The sequence below is a fragment of the Sus scrofa genome, chromosome 12 (assembly GCF_054392235.1).
Source record: "Sus scrofa isolate SSC_HxYL_T2T_F1_AM1 chromosome 12, Sscrofa_HxYL_maternal_Yorkshire_Landrace_v2.0, whole genome shotgun sequence".
Classification (NCBI taxonomy): domain Eukaryota; kingdom Metazoa; phylum Chordata; class Mammalia; order Artiodactyla; family Suidae; genus Sus; species Sus scrofa.
In genome coordinates, this window is record NC_139394.1 from 4,470,277 (window position 1) to 4,482,092 (window position 11,816).

The window sequence follows — 11,816 nt, forward strand, 5'->3', positions numbered from 1 at the left end:
GAGAAGGCGAGCTGGTCAGGGACCCCAGGCTGGGTCAGGACGGTGAGCAGCAGGGGCCCTGGGACCCCTCCCCCCACCCCAAAAGCAGCAGGGGACCCAGGCACGCATTTCCCAGCGCACAGAGCCTCATGCTCTCCCGGACTGACCCGGGGTCTCCCGAACACCAGCGCGCCAGGCAGACAGCAAGGGGACGGACCGGGGCCCCGACATTAAGGGGCCGGTGGCAGGCGGTGTCATCATTGCTGTCTCCATCATCACACACGACATGGAGGCCGCGTAAGGAAAAGAGGGCGCCACGTGCTCCCACATCCCCGCCCGGCTGAGCTTTACACCTTCCCGAGGCTCCATGACCCCTCCTTTTACTGCTTCCTTTCAGTTTTAAGAACTTCCTTCGGCCATTCTTCAAGGAGATGTCAGCTGGCAAAAAAAATTCTCTCGGTTTCCCTTTATCAGGGGACGGACGGCCTTCACTCCTGAAGGGCAGTTTCGCCAGATCTGAAACTCACAGTCAACAGTTCTTTTATTTCGGCGCTTTGGAGGCTGTGATTCCAATGACAGTCTCACTTTCAGAGCCTGGGCAGTGCAGCTGGAAAGGGCGTTTATCGGGTGCTGCGTGGGGTTCGGCTGGTTCTGCAGGGGGAGGAGGGGCTCCCCGCTCCCTGGGACAGAGCGCACGGCGGCATCTCAGGGTGGGGCGTCCCTTCGCCATCCGTGTGTGTCCCCCCCAGCCCCCCGCCCCCGTGCTGGCATTTTGTTCTCAAGTGCCCAGGAACAGGCATCCAGATCGACCATATCCTGGGCCATAAAATAAGCCCCGACAAATTTTAAAAATGAACGTCATACACGGTATGTTCTCCGACCCTAGGAGCATCCAACTAGAAACCACCCACAGAAAGACAGTGGAAAAAGCTCTCAATTCTTGGAAAGACAACAACACACTTCTCAACAATCCATGGGTCAGAGACAACGTCTTGAAGGAAATTTAAAATACACAGAACTGTGCTCACTTGGGTGGAATGATCCAGCGAAGATTAGCCCGGCCCCTGAGCAAGGATGACACACCACTCGTGACGCATTCCCTCTTTTTAAAAAAAGTGGAAAAAAAAAAAAAAAAAAGATACATAGAACTGAGTAATGCAGGATCCGGGCCACGTCTGTGACCTACACCACAGGTCACAGCAACACCAGATCCTTAACCCACTGAGTGAGGCCAGGGATGGAACCTGCATCCTCCTGAATGCTAGTCAGACGTGTTGCCGCTGAGCCGTGACAGGAAGTCCCCTGTGGCTAGTGAATGGAGGAGGTTGTTGTCATTCAGCCTGGGGTGTTGGCTAAGATGTCACAGACACTGCAGCTGCTCATCACCACGGCAGGACCAGGTGGCAGCAACACAGTGAGCCAGGGCCTGAGTGCTGCGGTGGAGACTGGAGACTGAGTCGGGGGGAGGAGGGCAGGGGGAAGGGGAGGACCAGGCCTGGAAGCAGCGTGGGAGCTGGGCGGGGAGGGCAGAGGAGGGCGGGAAGTCCTGGGCGGCGAGTCCTTGGATGCACCAGATTCTCCCACTGACCCGCTGTAGGGCTGCCCCTAGACCTCGCTGGTGGACAGGGTCCTGCCTCCACGCTGCTGGGCTTCTGGAGCTTCCTCTGATCTTGCTCCTCCCTCACAGCTCTCCACTCCCTCGTAATTAACCTCGAGTTGTGCAGTTAAAGGTGTGGTTTGTTACAGAGGGCAAGTGACCAAAACAGACACGGTGACATCTTCAGCAGTTCACAGACTGGGCAAAGGTGCAACTGGGACCGGTGAGCCATGATGGTACAGCCTGGTGAGAATGAGAAACACAGGCTGCGGGTGAGCACAGAGCAGGAGGGCCGACTCTAACGTTGAGGAGTCAAGGGAGGCTTCCCGGAGGAGGCGGCATCTGAGAAGGGTTGCTCGGGCTAGGCAGAGGGAGAGAACGTTCTGAGCAGAGAGCCACAGGTGACTGTGGTGCCAACCAGCCTGGGCTGGAATCCCAGGCCCTCTGCCCACCCTCAGGATGTGACTTTTGGGGGCCTCAGTTTCCCCATCTTTAAGACGGAGAAGCAATGGTGGTGGTGGTGGTGATGCAGCAATGAGCCCAGTGAGGACCAGTTCTGCGAGGGAGGAGAAAGGCCCAGTCCCCACTGACCTTTGGAGTGCCCTCTGAGAGTCCCAAGGCCCAGCACTGGGTGTCAGACCCTTCCCACGACACCCAGTCTCCAGGCTCAGTTCTTTCTGGGACAGCCTGCATGTGCGAAGGGGCAGGTGAGCCCCCAGCGCCCGCCGCCCGCGCTCCAGCAGGTGGCGCTGTCTACCGTCGGACGGGGGCCGGGCTCCCTCCGGGCGGGGCGGAGCAGGAGCAGAACCGGGGCGGAGAAGGGGCGAGAGGTGCTCCCATCAGTAGCAGGGGGAAGCATCCTTTGCCATCTGCACTCCAGAGAAGAGGGAGCTGAAGATTCAAGCCTGTTTCCACGTGCTTCGTTTCTAGTTATCCTGGAACCGTGGCATCTGGAGGAGAGCGGTGGAGATTTCAGACGGAACAAGCGGGCCGCATTCCTTGACCTCCACAGGTGTCCCCTGGGGCTGCGGTGCCGCCTGCAGTTTCACCTTCGGAGTGATCCTCCCTGACTTTGGTAGGCAGGCAGAAGGTGGGGCTGAGACACTCACAGGAGGGCCCACAGCTGGGGACCAGGGGCCGGGGCTGGACGCCTGACCCCACCAGCCCACACTGACGCTTCTGACCGCTCTGGCTGCGGCCTGAGACCCTGAAGGGCCTGACCACCCCGGCTCCCGCCCGGCAGGCTTCTCCTGTACCCAGGGCCCTGAGGCTCCGTCTCCATCCTCCACTCAGCCCTCCCACCCAGCAGACTCTGGAGCCACTGCGCTGTGCCTGCAGTGCTGCACACAGGCCCCACCTGCTCTCACGAGGCCTGAGTCGGAGGGTCATTCCAGAGGAGACAGCTGGAGGGCACGTGGTCAGCGAAGGGGCCACCATGCCAAGACCTGGGGGAGGGGTGGCAGGTGCAAAGGCCCTGGGGCAGGGAGGCCAACTTGCTCTGGGAGGGAAGGGAGGCGGGGAAGAGGGTCTGCAAACAGTCTGAGCTGATGGCAGGGCTGGTGTGGGGAGCTGCTCACAGACCAAGCTCCTGGCAGAGACCAGGCACTGGCAGATGCAATCTTCCACCCAGTGCTGGCCAGGGGACCCCGTTCTGTTTGGCAGATAAGGGGCACGAGCTTCCTAGGAACCCATTTCCCCAAGGCCTCACAGGCAGGACATCCAGCTGGGACGGCAGCTGGAAAGCCTTGCTCTCCCTGGAAGGGGCTGTCTCAGCCCCCCTGCCTTGTTCACCTGAACCCTACGGTTTAACGCACATCCTCCCTGCCCAGACTCCCCTCTGGCCGTGGGTCCCCCCTCACCAGCCCCACAGTTCCTTCCTAAAAAGCTCTGAACCTTCCTCTGTCCTCGCCCCCAGACTCCCCCGCCACACACACACACACATACACACAATGTTGATTACACCTGCCGGACCCCAGCACCCCGCCCTTGTCGCCGCCCCCTCCTGGCCGGCCACCATCCACGCTCACTGCTCAGGCCAAGTTTCCCAGGGTTCACACCCAAAGTGGGTCACAGAGGTTTGAAGGGCAGCTTACAGAAGATCATAGGCGGGCTACCTGAGGTTTGGAACCAAGGCCGCAAACACATCAGGGGACCTCCTTCCACTGAGACAACACGGGAGGAAGAATATCATGCAGTGGGGGGTCCGCCTGGAGCCCTGCGTGGGCTCCATGCGTGTGGGGGAGGGGCTGTGGAAGCCACGTCACCGCCAACAGATTTGGGGAGGGGAGAGGCTGTCTCAGGAGGGCGTTTATACAGACAAACAGGAAGCTGGGGTGAAAGGGCCGAGAGGATGCTTCAGGCTCTGCTCTGACTGCCACAGAGCCGGGCCCTGGAGGCGAAGGCGAATGCGCTGGTTTCACCAGGAATCAGACCAGAATCACAAACGGCTGCTCGAGGCACAGGTGAGACGTGGCCCCAGTGTCACAGGTAGGGGGTCTCCCATTTCCATATGACACGCAGTGACCCTGACACAGTGGGGGGGGGGGCAGCACGTTTCAAACTTGCGAGACACAACTGTGAAGGGCTGCGGTCCCTCCTTGGCCTGTGGATGTCTGGTGCGGGCCGGACAGAACACGCCTGCACACCTGCATGCCTGCTGTAAACAGGTGTGAATCGGTCACCCGGGAGACACGTAGCATATGGCAGGCGGAGATTCTGACACATTCAGGGGTTTGCTGGTCCTCTGGCCTAGTGAGGCCTCAGGAAGCTCAGGTTACAGGACAAAAGGAAAGACGGCAGAGCCAGACAAAAGCCGTCCTGTGTCACTTAGCCACTTGGCGACCAGCACTGAGTCAACTTAACCACACAGTTCCTACTCCCCCTATGACTGGGTCTCCTTCCCGAGGGCAGTGCCCCTGCACTGGGCCAGCATGCTACCCCCAGGCCTGGTCCGAGGGGCTCAGAGCTCCGCCAGCTCCCAGGCCAACATGTCAGGTCCGGGAAGATGACATCGCATGCAATGCAGCCAGACCCTGGGCTCAAGGAGGAAGTGGAATTACCAGGCATCAATGAGAACCGTGAGCATCTGTGCTTTGTGGGCCACGAGCACCCCTGGGCTCGGATTTTGGTCTCTAAAGCCAGTCTCCACTCAAAGGCACCAGGGCTCCCCGGAGAAACGGCTGACTGCAGGTCTAGAGGCAGAGAATGCACAGAGTGATCAGGGCACATCGCAGACCAGAAAGCAAGGACGCTTTCAGAGACTAATAGGCTCCTGTCCAAAGGACACAGGAAGCAGCGCGAAGAGGGCACCCATGGCCAAGCTATGACAATTTGAGCATCAAAAAGATGAACGACTGAAACACACTGGGTGCACAAAAAGCCCCGAGTCCGTTATCACCAAAAAAAGAAAAAGCAAAGACAAAACAAACCAATAAAACCTCCTTTGGCTTTCCTGGAAATTACGACCCTCACTCCTTCGTTTGAAAATAGGACAGAAAGAGAACAAACCTCAGGACCGCCGTTCAAACAGGAACTGTGTTTAATGACAACAAGACGGCCCAGGCGATGAGGCAAATGCTCTTTTCAGAACCCGCCAGGCAATGACTGTAGAAGGAGCCATCAATCAGAAAATCACCCTTTCGGAGTTCCCGTCGTGGCGCAGCAGAAACGAATCCGACTAGGAACCATGAGGTTGTGGGTTCAATCCCTGGCCTCGCTCAGTGGGTTAAGGATCCGGCGTTGCCATGAGCTGTGGTGTAGGTCACGGATGTGGCTCGGATCTCACATGGCTGTGGCTATGGTGTAGGCCGGTGGCTATAGCTCTGATAGGACCTCTAGCCTGGGAACGTCCATATGCCACGGGCGAGCCCATGAAAAAAAAAAGAAAATCACCCTCCCGCAACCTCGAAAGAGCTGACTGATTCATTATGGGTCATCGGCGGATACCAGCAACAGACTGGCAGGGGACGGTGGCCAAAGTGTCCCCCACAGACTACCCGATGGCCCCCAGGAGGGGGGACGTGGCTTTAAGAATGGCGGGGCCAGCTCTCACCCCCGAGCCCAGGCCCCAAGCTTAGAACCCCCAAGAGCAGCGACACCCCTGGCTACCACCCGTGTCCTGATACAATGACGTTCCCACTAAAACCTGGAACCTTCCCATCACACCTCGATCAGATCTAACTTCCGGGTCACCAGCGACACGGAGGGACAAAGCACAGGAGGGCGAGGGGAGCCCACAAACACTGAAGGCTGGACACTATGCAAATCACCGTCCCGTCTCTTCCACAGTCCGTGTCATAAAAGCAGAATGGGAGGCGGGTCTGCTTCTAGATTATAAGTGACACGGGGGACCTCGTAACCCCCCCTTGCCCAGAGCCCAGCGGAACAAGCCAGCTGGCAGAAGCATCCGTGGCTAACCAGACAGACGTGGGCATGGACTGAGCACTAAACGGAAATTAGTAGGCAGGTATTGCTGATCGTCTCAGCTGCGATAATGGCATCGGATGAAGCAGGAAAAGGTCCTTTTTTGAAGATGTGTACTCAAACACCGAAGGCAAAACTGTCAGCGATAATAATTTACTTTAAAGTAAATTAGGGAGGAGTTCCCGTCGTGGCGCAGTGGTTAACGAATCCGACGAGGAACCATGAGGTTGCGGGTTCGGTCCCTGCCCTTGCTCAGTGGGTTAACAATCTGGCGTTGCCGTGAGCTGTGGTGTAGGTCACAGACGCGGCTCGGATCCCGTGTTGCTGTGGCTCTGGTATAGGCCAGCGGCTACAGCTCTGATTGGACCCCTAGCCTGGGAACCTCCATATGCCGCGGGAGCGGCCCAAGAAATGGCAAAAAGACAATAAATAAATAAATTAATTAATTAATTAAATAAATTAATTAATTAAATAAATAAAATAAAATAAAATAAATTAGGGAGGACCCGTTGCGCCGCAGTGGAAACAAATCTGACTAGGAACCATGAGGTTGTAGGTTCCCTCCCTGGCTCTGCTCAGCGGGTTAAGGATCCTGAGTTGCCCTGAGCTGTGGTGTAGGTCGCAGACGTGGCACAGATCCTGCATTGCTGTGGCTGTGGTGTAGGCCAGCAGCTATAGCTCCGCTTGGAACCCTAGCCTGGGAACGGCCATATGCCACGGGTGTGGCCCCTCCCCAAAAAATAAATAAAATAAATGAGGAAAAAGCCAGATGGAGGAACCGTGGCAGAACGTGAGCGCCGTTAGACACTGAGGGAGAGGCCTAGGCGTTTGTACTGTTACTCTCTGTACTTTTCCATATGTTTGAAATTCTTCATAATAAGGAGTTTTTTTTAAAAAAAAAAAAAAACTTTCAATCAAGATTGAGGACAGATCTCAGGAAGACGTGGGCTGGGGAGGCCGTGCTCGGCAGGATAAATTTATAGCAGCAACAGGAAAGAGCAGCTGGTGGCCCCGATGTGATGGGGGTGGCCGTGACGGAACGTCCATGTGCAGGTGGGGCTGGGGGGGCGGGTGCCAGGGGACAAGAGTCCTGCGGCCTCGGGGGCACCTCCCCTGGGGCTCGGCACCCAGTCCTCGGTTCACGAGCCCCACGGCCAGAGCAGAGACAGGAGGACCTGTGTGGCTTTCACACACCACACCCTTTGTAGGGGAGGGAACTGCGTGGGAAAAACACGATTTTAAAAGCTGCAGCAGTGGGGAGGGCGGGGGTTGGACAACAGCCTCCACCCAGAGACCCCTACTCCCTCCTACCCACCGAAGCACCTGCTGGGGCTTCTGGCTGAGTTCAAGGCTTCCCTGAATCACAGGCCCTGTCCAGCCTGTGCCCAGCCAGGGGGACGCTGGTCGCCCCCGACTCACCTCCAGTGTCATCATCTCGTTGGGAGGATTTGCTCCGTTCTGGAAGGAAGCCACTGTGTGAGGCTGGCAGGACTTTCTGGTAACGTGGGCCGCAGCCTGTCCCCCAGCCCGTCCCCCGGCCACTTCCGCTGAAGAGCTGTAATTTACCCTCTTGGTTGGTTCCCAGGGGGCTGGGGGCGTGGGAGCCTCGCCAGGAAAAGGGTTGAGAAACTGTGGCCTCTGAGAAAGGTCACTGGGTAGGAAGCTTCCTGTGGCAAAGGCGGTGTGGCCTCTGTGGGTCCCCCCGGGTCACGGCTCCGCAGTGTGCACGGCATCCTCGGCCACAATAGGAGGCGTAGTGAGCTGTCGCCGAGGCAGCCAGCGCTGGAGCCAGACCTGAGGACGCGCCTGGGGTCCTCCCGGAGGCCGGCCGTCTGGGGAGTGGGTGAGTCTGGGCTTGGCCCTTCGGAAAGGCCTCTGGCAAACCTGACATCCCAAATCAACGGCAGGGGCTCCAATGTGGAGCCAGGTTTATTGATAGTCAAGATCTCATGTGGGAGTTCCCGTCATGGCGCAGCGTAAACGAATCCAACCAGTATCCACGAAGTTGCGGGTTCGATCCCTGGCCTCGCTCAGTAGGTTAAGGATCTGGCGCTGCCGTGAGCTGTGGTGTAGGTCGCAGACGCGGCTCGGATCCCGCATGGCTGTGGCTGTGGTATAGGCCGGCAGCTGCAGCTCTGATTAGACCCCTAGCCTGGAAACCTCCATATGCCATGGGTGCAGCCCTGAAAAGATAAAAGACAAAAAAAAAAAAAAAAGAAAAGAAAAAAAAGAAAAAGAAAAAGATCTAATGTAATTCAGGTCCTGGGAAGGCAGGCTTTTATGGGGTTATGATGTCCGTGGCTTGTCTCTCTCATATCAGGTGACCCCCAAAGTGACCTGAGCCACTGCTGGGAGGAGCCCCAATGCTGAGCCCTGGGGGACCCTGAGGGACCCCAGCTGCAGAAGTGGCCGGCAGCTTTCGTGGGGGTGCAGCGCCTGGAGTGCCTCGGCCCCGTCTGCTTCCTCCCTCTGAGGCCAAACAGAGGGAAGGAAGCTCGAGCAGACAGCCTGGGACAGCCCCCGCGGGGCTGGGCCGGAGCCCGGGATGGCCCCTGGGGCCTCGGGCAGCCAGGACCCAGGAAGTTTCTGAGCCGCTGGGAGCACGTCCAAGGAAGGGCTGACCCTGAGCATGACTGGCTCGGAGCTCTGGGAGGCGCGGGCGGCGTGGTTCTGGGGAGCCAGCTTCTCTGCCGCAGGCCGCCCCCTGCCCCCATTTGCTCCCCTGCCAGCTACGCTGAATTTGCTGCTGTCTCCTGCACACCACACACACTCTTGTCTCATGGCCTTGGCACTGGATGATCTCTTTCTGGAATGTTCTCCTGGAGATCTGCTGACCGCCCTGTTGAGTGCAGACCCCAGGGCCACCCCATCGCTCACCGCCCCCTCCCAGAGCTGGTCTTCCCGTGGCCCGTGGCCCCATCTGACACAGAGTCCTGGTCACAGTCCGGTCAGGAAACTCAAACTAGCCTCAGGTATTTCAAACACAGGGATTTGATGCAGGAAACTGGCTGCACAGGTTTAGAGCCCGAAGGAGAAAAAGGGAGACACCTCTGCAGCCAGTGGGTCCTGGGCCCTGGGCTGGGAGATCCCAGGGAAGAAGGGGGGCTTCTGGAAGCTGGGGCTGCAGGGTGAGCCGTGCCTGCAGGCCCAGGGCTTGAGAGCACCAAGCAGATCCGGGGTCCACGGAGGGGCACAGACTGGGGGTGCTCAGCTCTCAGCTGGGCACAGCCTGGCAGCCCTTCAGCAGCCTGGGGGCTGAGCCAACCCCCCTCAGGCCTCCCAGGCTAGAATGCATGCTCCCTGAGGGCAAGGCTTCCCTCTTCTTCCTCTTTTTTCTTTTTTTGGCTGCCGCGCATGTAGAAGCACCCGGGCCAGGGATCGAACCTGCACCATAGCAGCAGCCTGAGCCACAGCAGTGACCATGCTGGATCCCCAACCCGCTGAGCCACCAGGGAACTCCAAGAAGGTACATCTTATGAGCTTCCAGTTTTGATTCATATATCCTTCATATTAAAAGCAGGTATATCACAAATCCCACATCCTACAAGGGACTGGAACAGATAAAGAGCTCTCAGCTCAACAGGAAAGCAGCCAAGGATCCAGTCAGAAAACGGGCAAAAGATGCGAGTCATCTCACCGCAAACAGCAAACGAACACACGACAAGGTGTTGAACCCACGTCATGAACCCTTAGGGGAAGGCAAAGTAAAGCCGCGGGAGAGAGCGCCGCACACCTGTCAGAACGGCCGCAGGAAGGAGCAGCGTGAGGACGCGAGAGTCCTGCCCACACCGCTGGCAGGAAGGGAGGATGCTGCAGCCTTTCTGGAAGGCAGTTTCGTGGTTTCTTATTAAAAACTAGACATGCACCCTCCCTACCTCAGGACCCAGCGGTGGCACTCCTGGGCGTTTCAACCAGAGAGATGAAAGTTTATGTTCACATAAAACCGTTCACGAGTGCTCACACCAGCTCTATGTGCAGTTCACACTGGAAAGGCCCCGGCAACCTTTCCTGAGCGGCTGGTGGACAAAGGCTGGGCCCTGGATACTGACTTACTACACTGCAGCGACAAGTAATGACAACTGGGCGAGTGTCCGGGGAAGGGGGCTGAGTGAAAACGCCAATTCCAAAAGGCTGTGCCCCATGGGATTCCATTTACATAACATTATTATTATTATTTTATTTTTTTGGTCTCTTCTAGGGCTGCACCCACGGCATATGGAGGTTCCCAGGCTAGGGTCTAATCGGAGCTATGCCAGAGCCACAGCAACGCCAGATCTGAGCCATGTCTGCAACCTACACCACAGCTCGTGGCAACGCTGGATCCTTAACCTTAACCCACTGAGCGAGACCAGGGATCGAACCCGCAACCTCACGGTTCCTAGTTGGATTCGTTAACCACTGAGCCACGACAGGAACTCCCTTTATATAACATTTTTGGAATGAGGAAAGTTTAGAAACGGAGATCGGTGGTTGCTGGGGGCTGGGGGGTGGGGGGTGGGAAGGAGGCGGACATGGCTCTAGGAGGGCAGCAGTGAGGGACTTGACTGAGGTGGGGGAACCCGGCCTGTACAGCTGATAAAACTGGATGGGACTAAACACACACCCGCACCATGAGCACAGGCAAACCAGGAAAGCATCGTAAGCCTAGCGGATACGTTGTGTGGCCTTTGGGGGAAGCTGGGTAAAGGGTGGGGGATTCTCTGTATTATTTCTTGCAACTACGAGTTACTGGATCTGCCCAAGAACTTCCATGTGAGAAAATAGCTGCAAGGCTTCTCCTCCATTGCTGTGAAACCTGACTCAGTTGGGTCCTTGTGGATGTGCCGCTTATAAAAACAAACAGACCAATAAATAAACATTATTAGCAAACAAACCAATTTGTGTTCTCACGGAATCCACTGCAGCGGGGCATGCTGGTCTGTGCTTCATCCGGCTCCCAGCCTCTGCAGCAGGGCAGCGCTCAGGCCATCACTGTTTGAGCTCATGCAGAGGCAGCTCATCCCCTTGGTACCAGGTCCCCATCCCCAGCATCCACGTCCTGCCGTGGCAAAATGACAGGTAAGGGAGTGGCAGCAGGTGCCTGTCTGCAGACTCACGCTGGACGCCTGTCCTCGTTCAGTTCCCAGTGCGGAACTCAGACTTTCCCTATTTCACTTCCAAGCACAGACGGGGCTCCCATGTGCCTGTCTGTCTGGGGGTGGACAGAGGGAGGTTCTGAAACCAGGCCCCAGGAAGCTGAGCGCCACCTGCCCACATACCCACCCACCAGCCACTAGCGACCCTTCCCCACCTCCAGGCATCTCTTGCATGGTCTATAGAGCAAGGAACCGAGACCTCCGCAGGGTCAACAAGACCCAGCACACACATGCACGCACGCGCGCGCGCACACACACACACACACACACGCCAATGCCTGGGGGATGAGGAGCGACATCCCCTCTGGGAAGTGCTCGCAGGTCCCCTGCTCCCAGGGCCGCAGGGCTTACCTGTCAGTGGGCGGAAGGGACATCTGGTCGGCAGGTGCCTCCCGTCGCCCTCGGGGTGGCGCAGTGGGTGCTGCGGCCTCGCCTGACTGCCGGGCCGGGGCCTCCTTCCCCACCAGGCCCTGGAGCCTGGCACCCGGGGCCCAGGATTCTTCAGGGGCCCGCGAATACGTTTTAACTTCATTTAAAATCAGAAGGAAACACGAGCCCCGCGGTCCCCGAGTTTCCCGGCCGAGCGGGGCCAGCAGGAGAGCCGCTGCCGAGCCCAAGCCCGGCGCATTCGCGCAACGTGGCCGCGGGTTTCGCAGCCGCAGATTCGACCACCTGCGGCGCCC

At 57.9% G+C, this 11,816-nt stretch overlaps 1 long non-coding RNA gene and 1 pseudogene across 1 annotated transcript; one reads left to right on the forward strand and one right to left on the reverse strand.

Moving 5' to 3' along the window:
* Positions 1-502: 502 nt before the first annotated feature.
* On the reverse strand, positions 503-11,770 carry LOC146397995 (uncharacterized). The gene is made up of 3 exons (XR_014820823.1): positions 11,485-11,770; positions 10,873-11,036; positions 503-2,526 (listed from the first exon to the last, which is right to left on the reverse strand). It is a non-coding gene; the product is annotated as an uncharacterized LOC146397995 (long non-coding RNA).
* On the forward strand, positions 1,011-1,087 carry LOC146397996 (U6 spliceosomal RNA; annotated as a pseudogene).
* Positions 11,771-11,816: the final 46 nt, after the last annotated feature.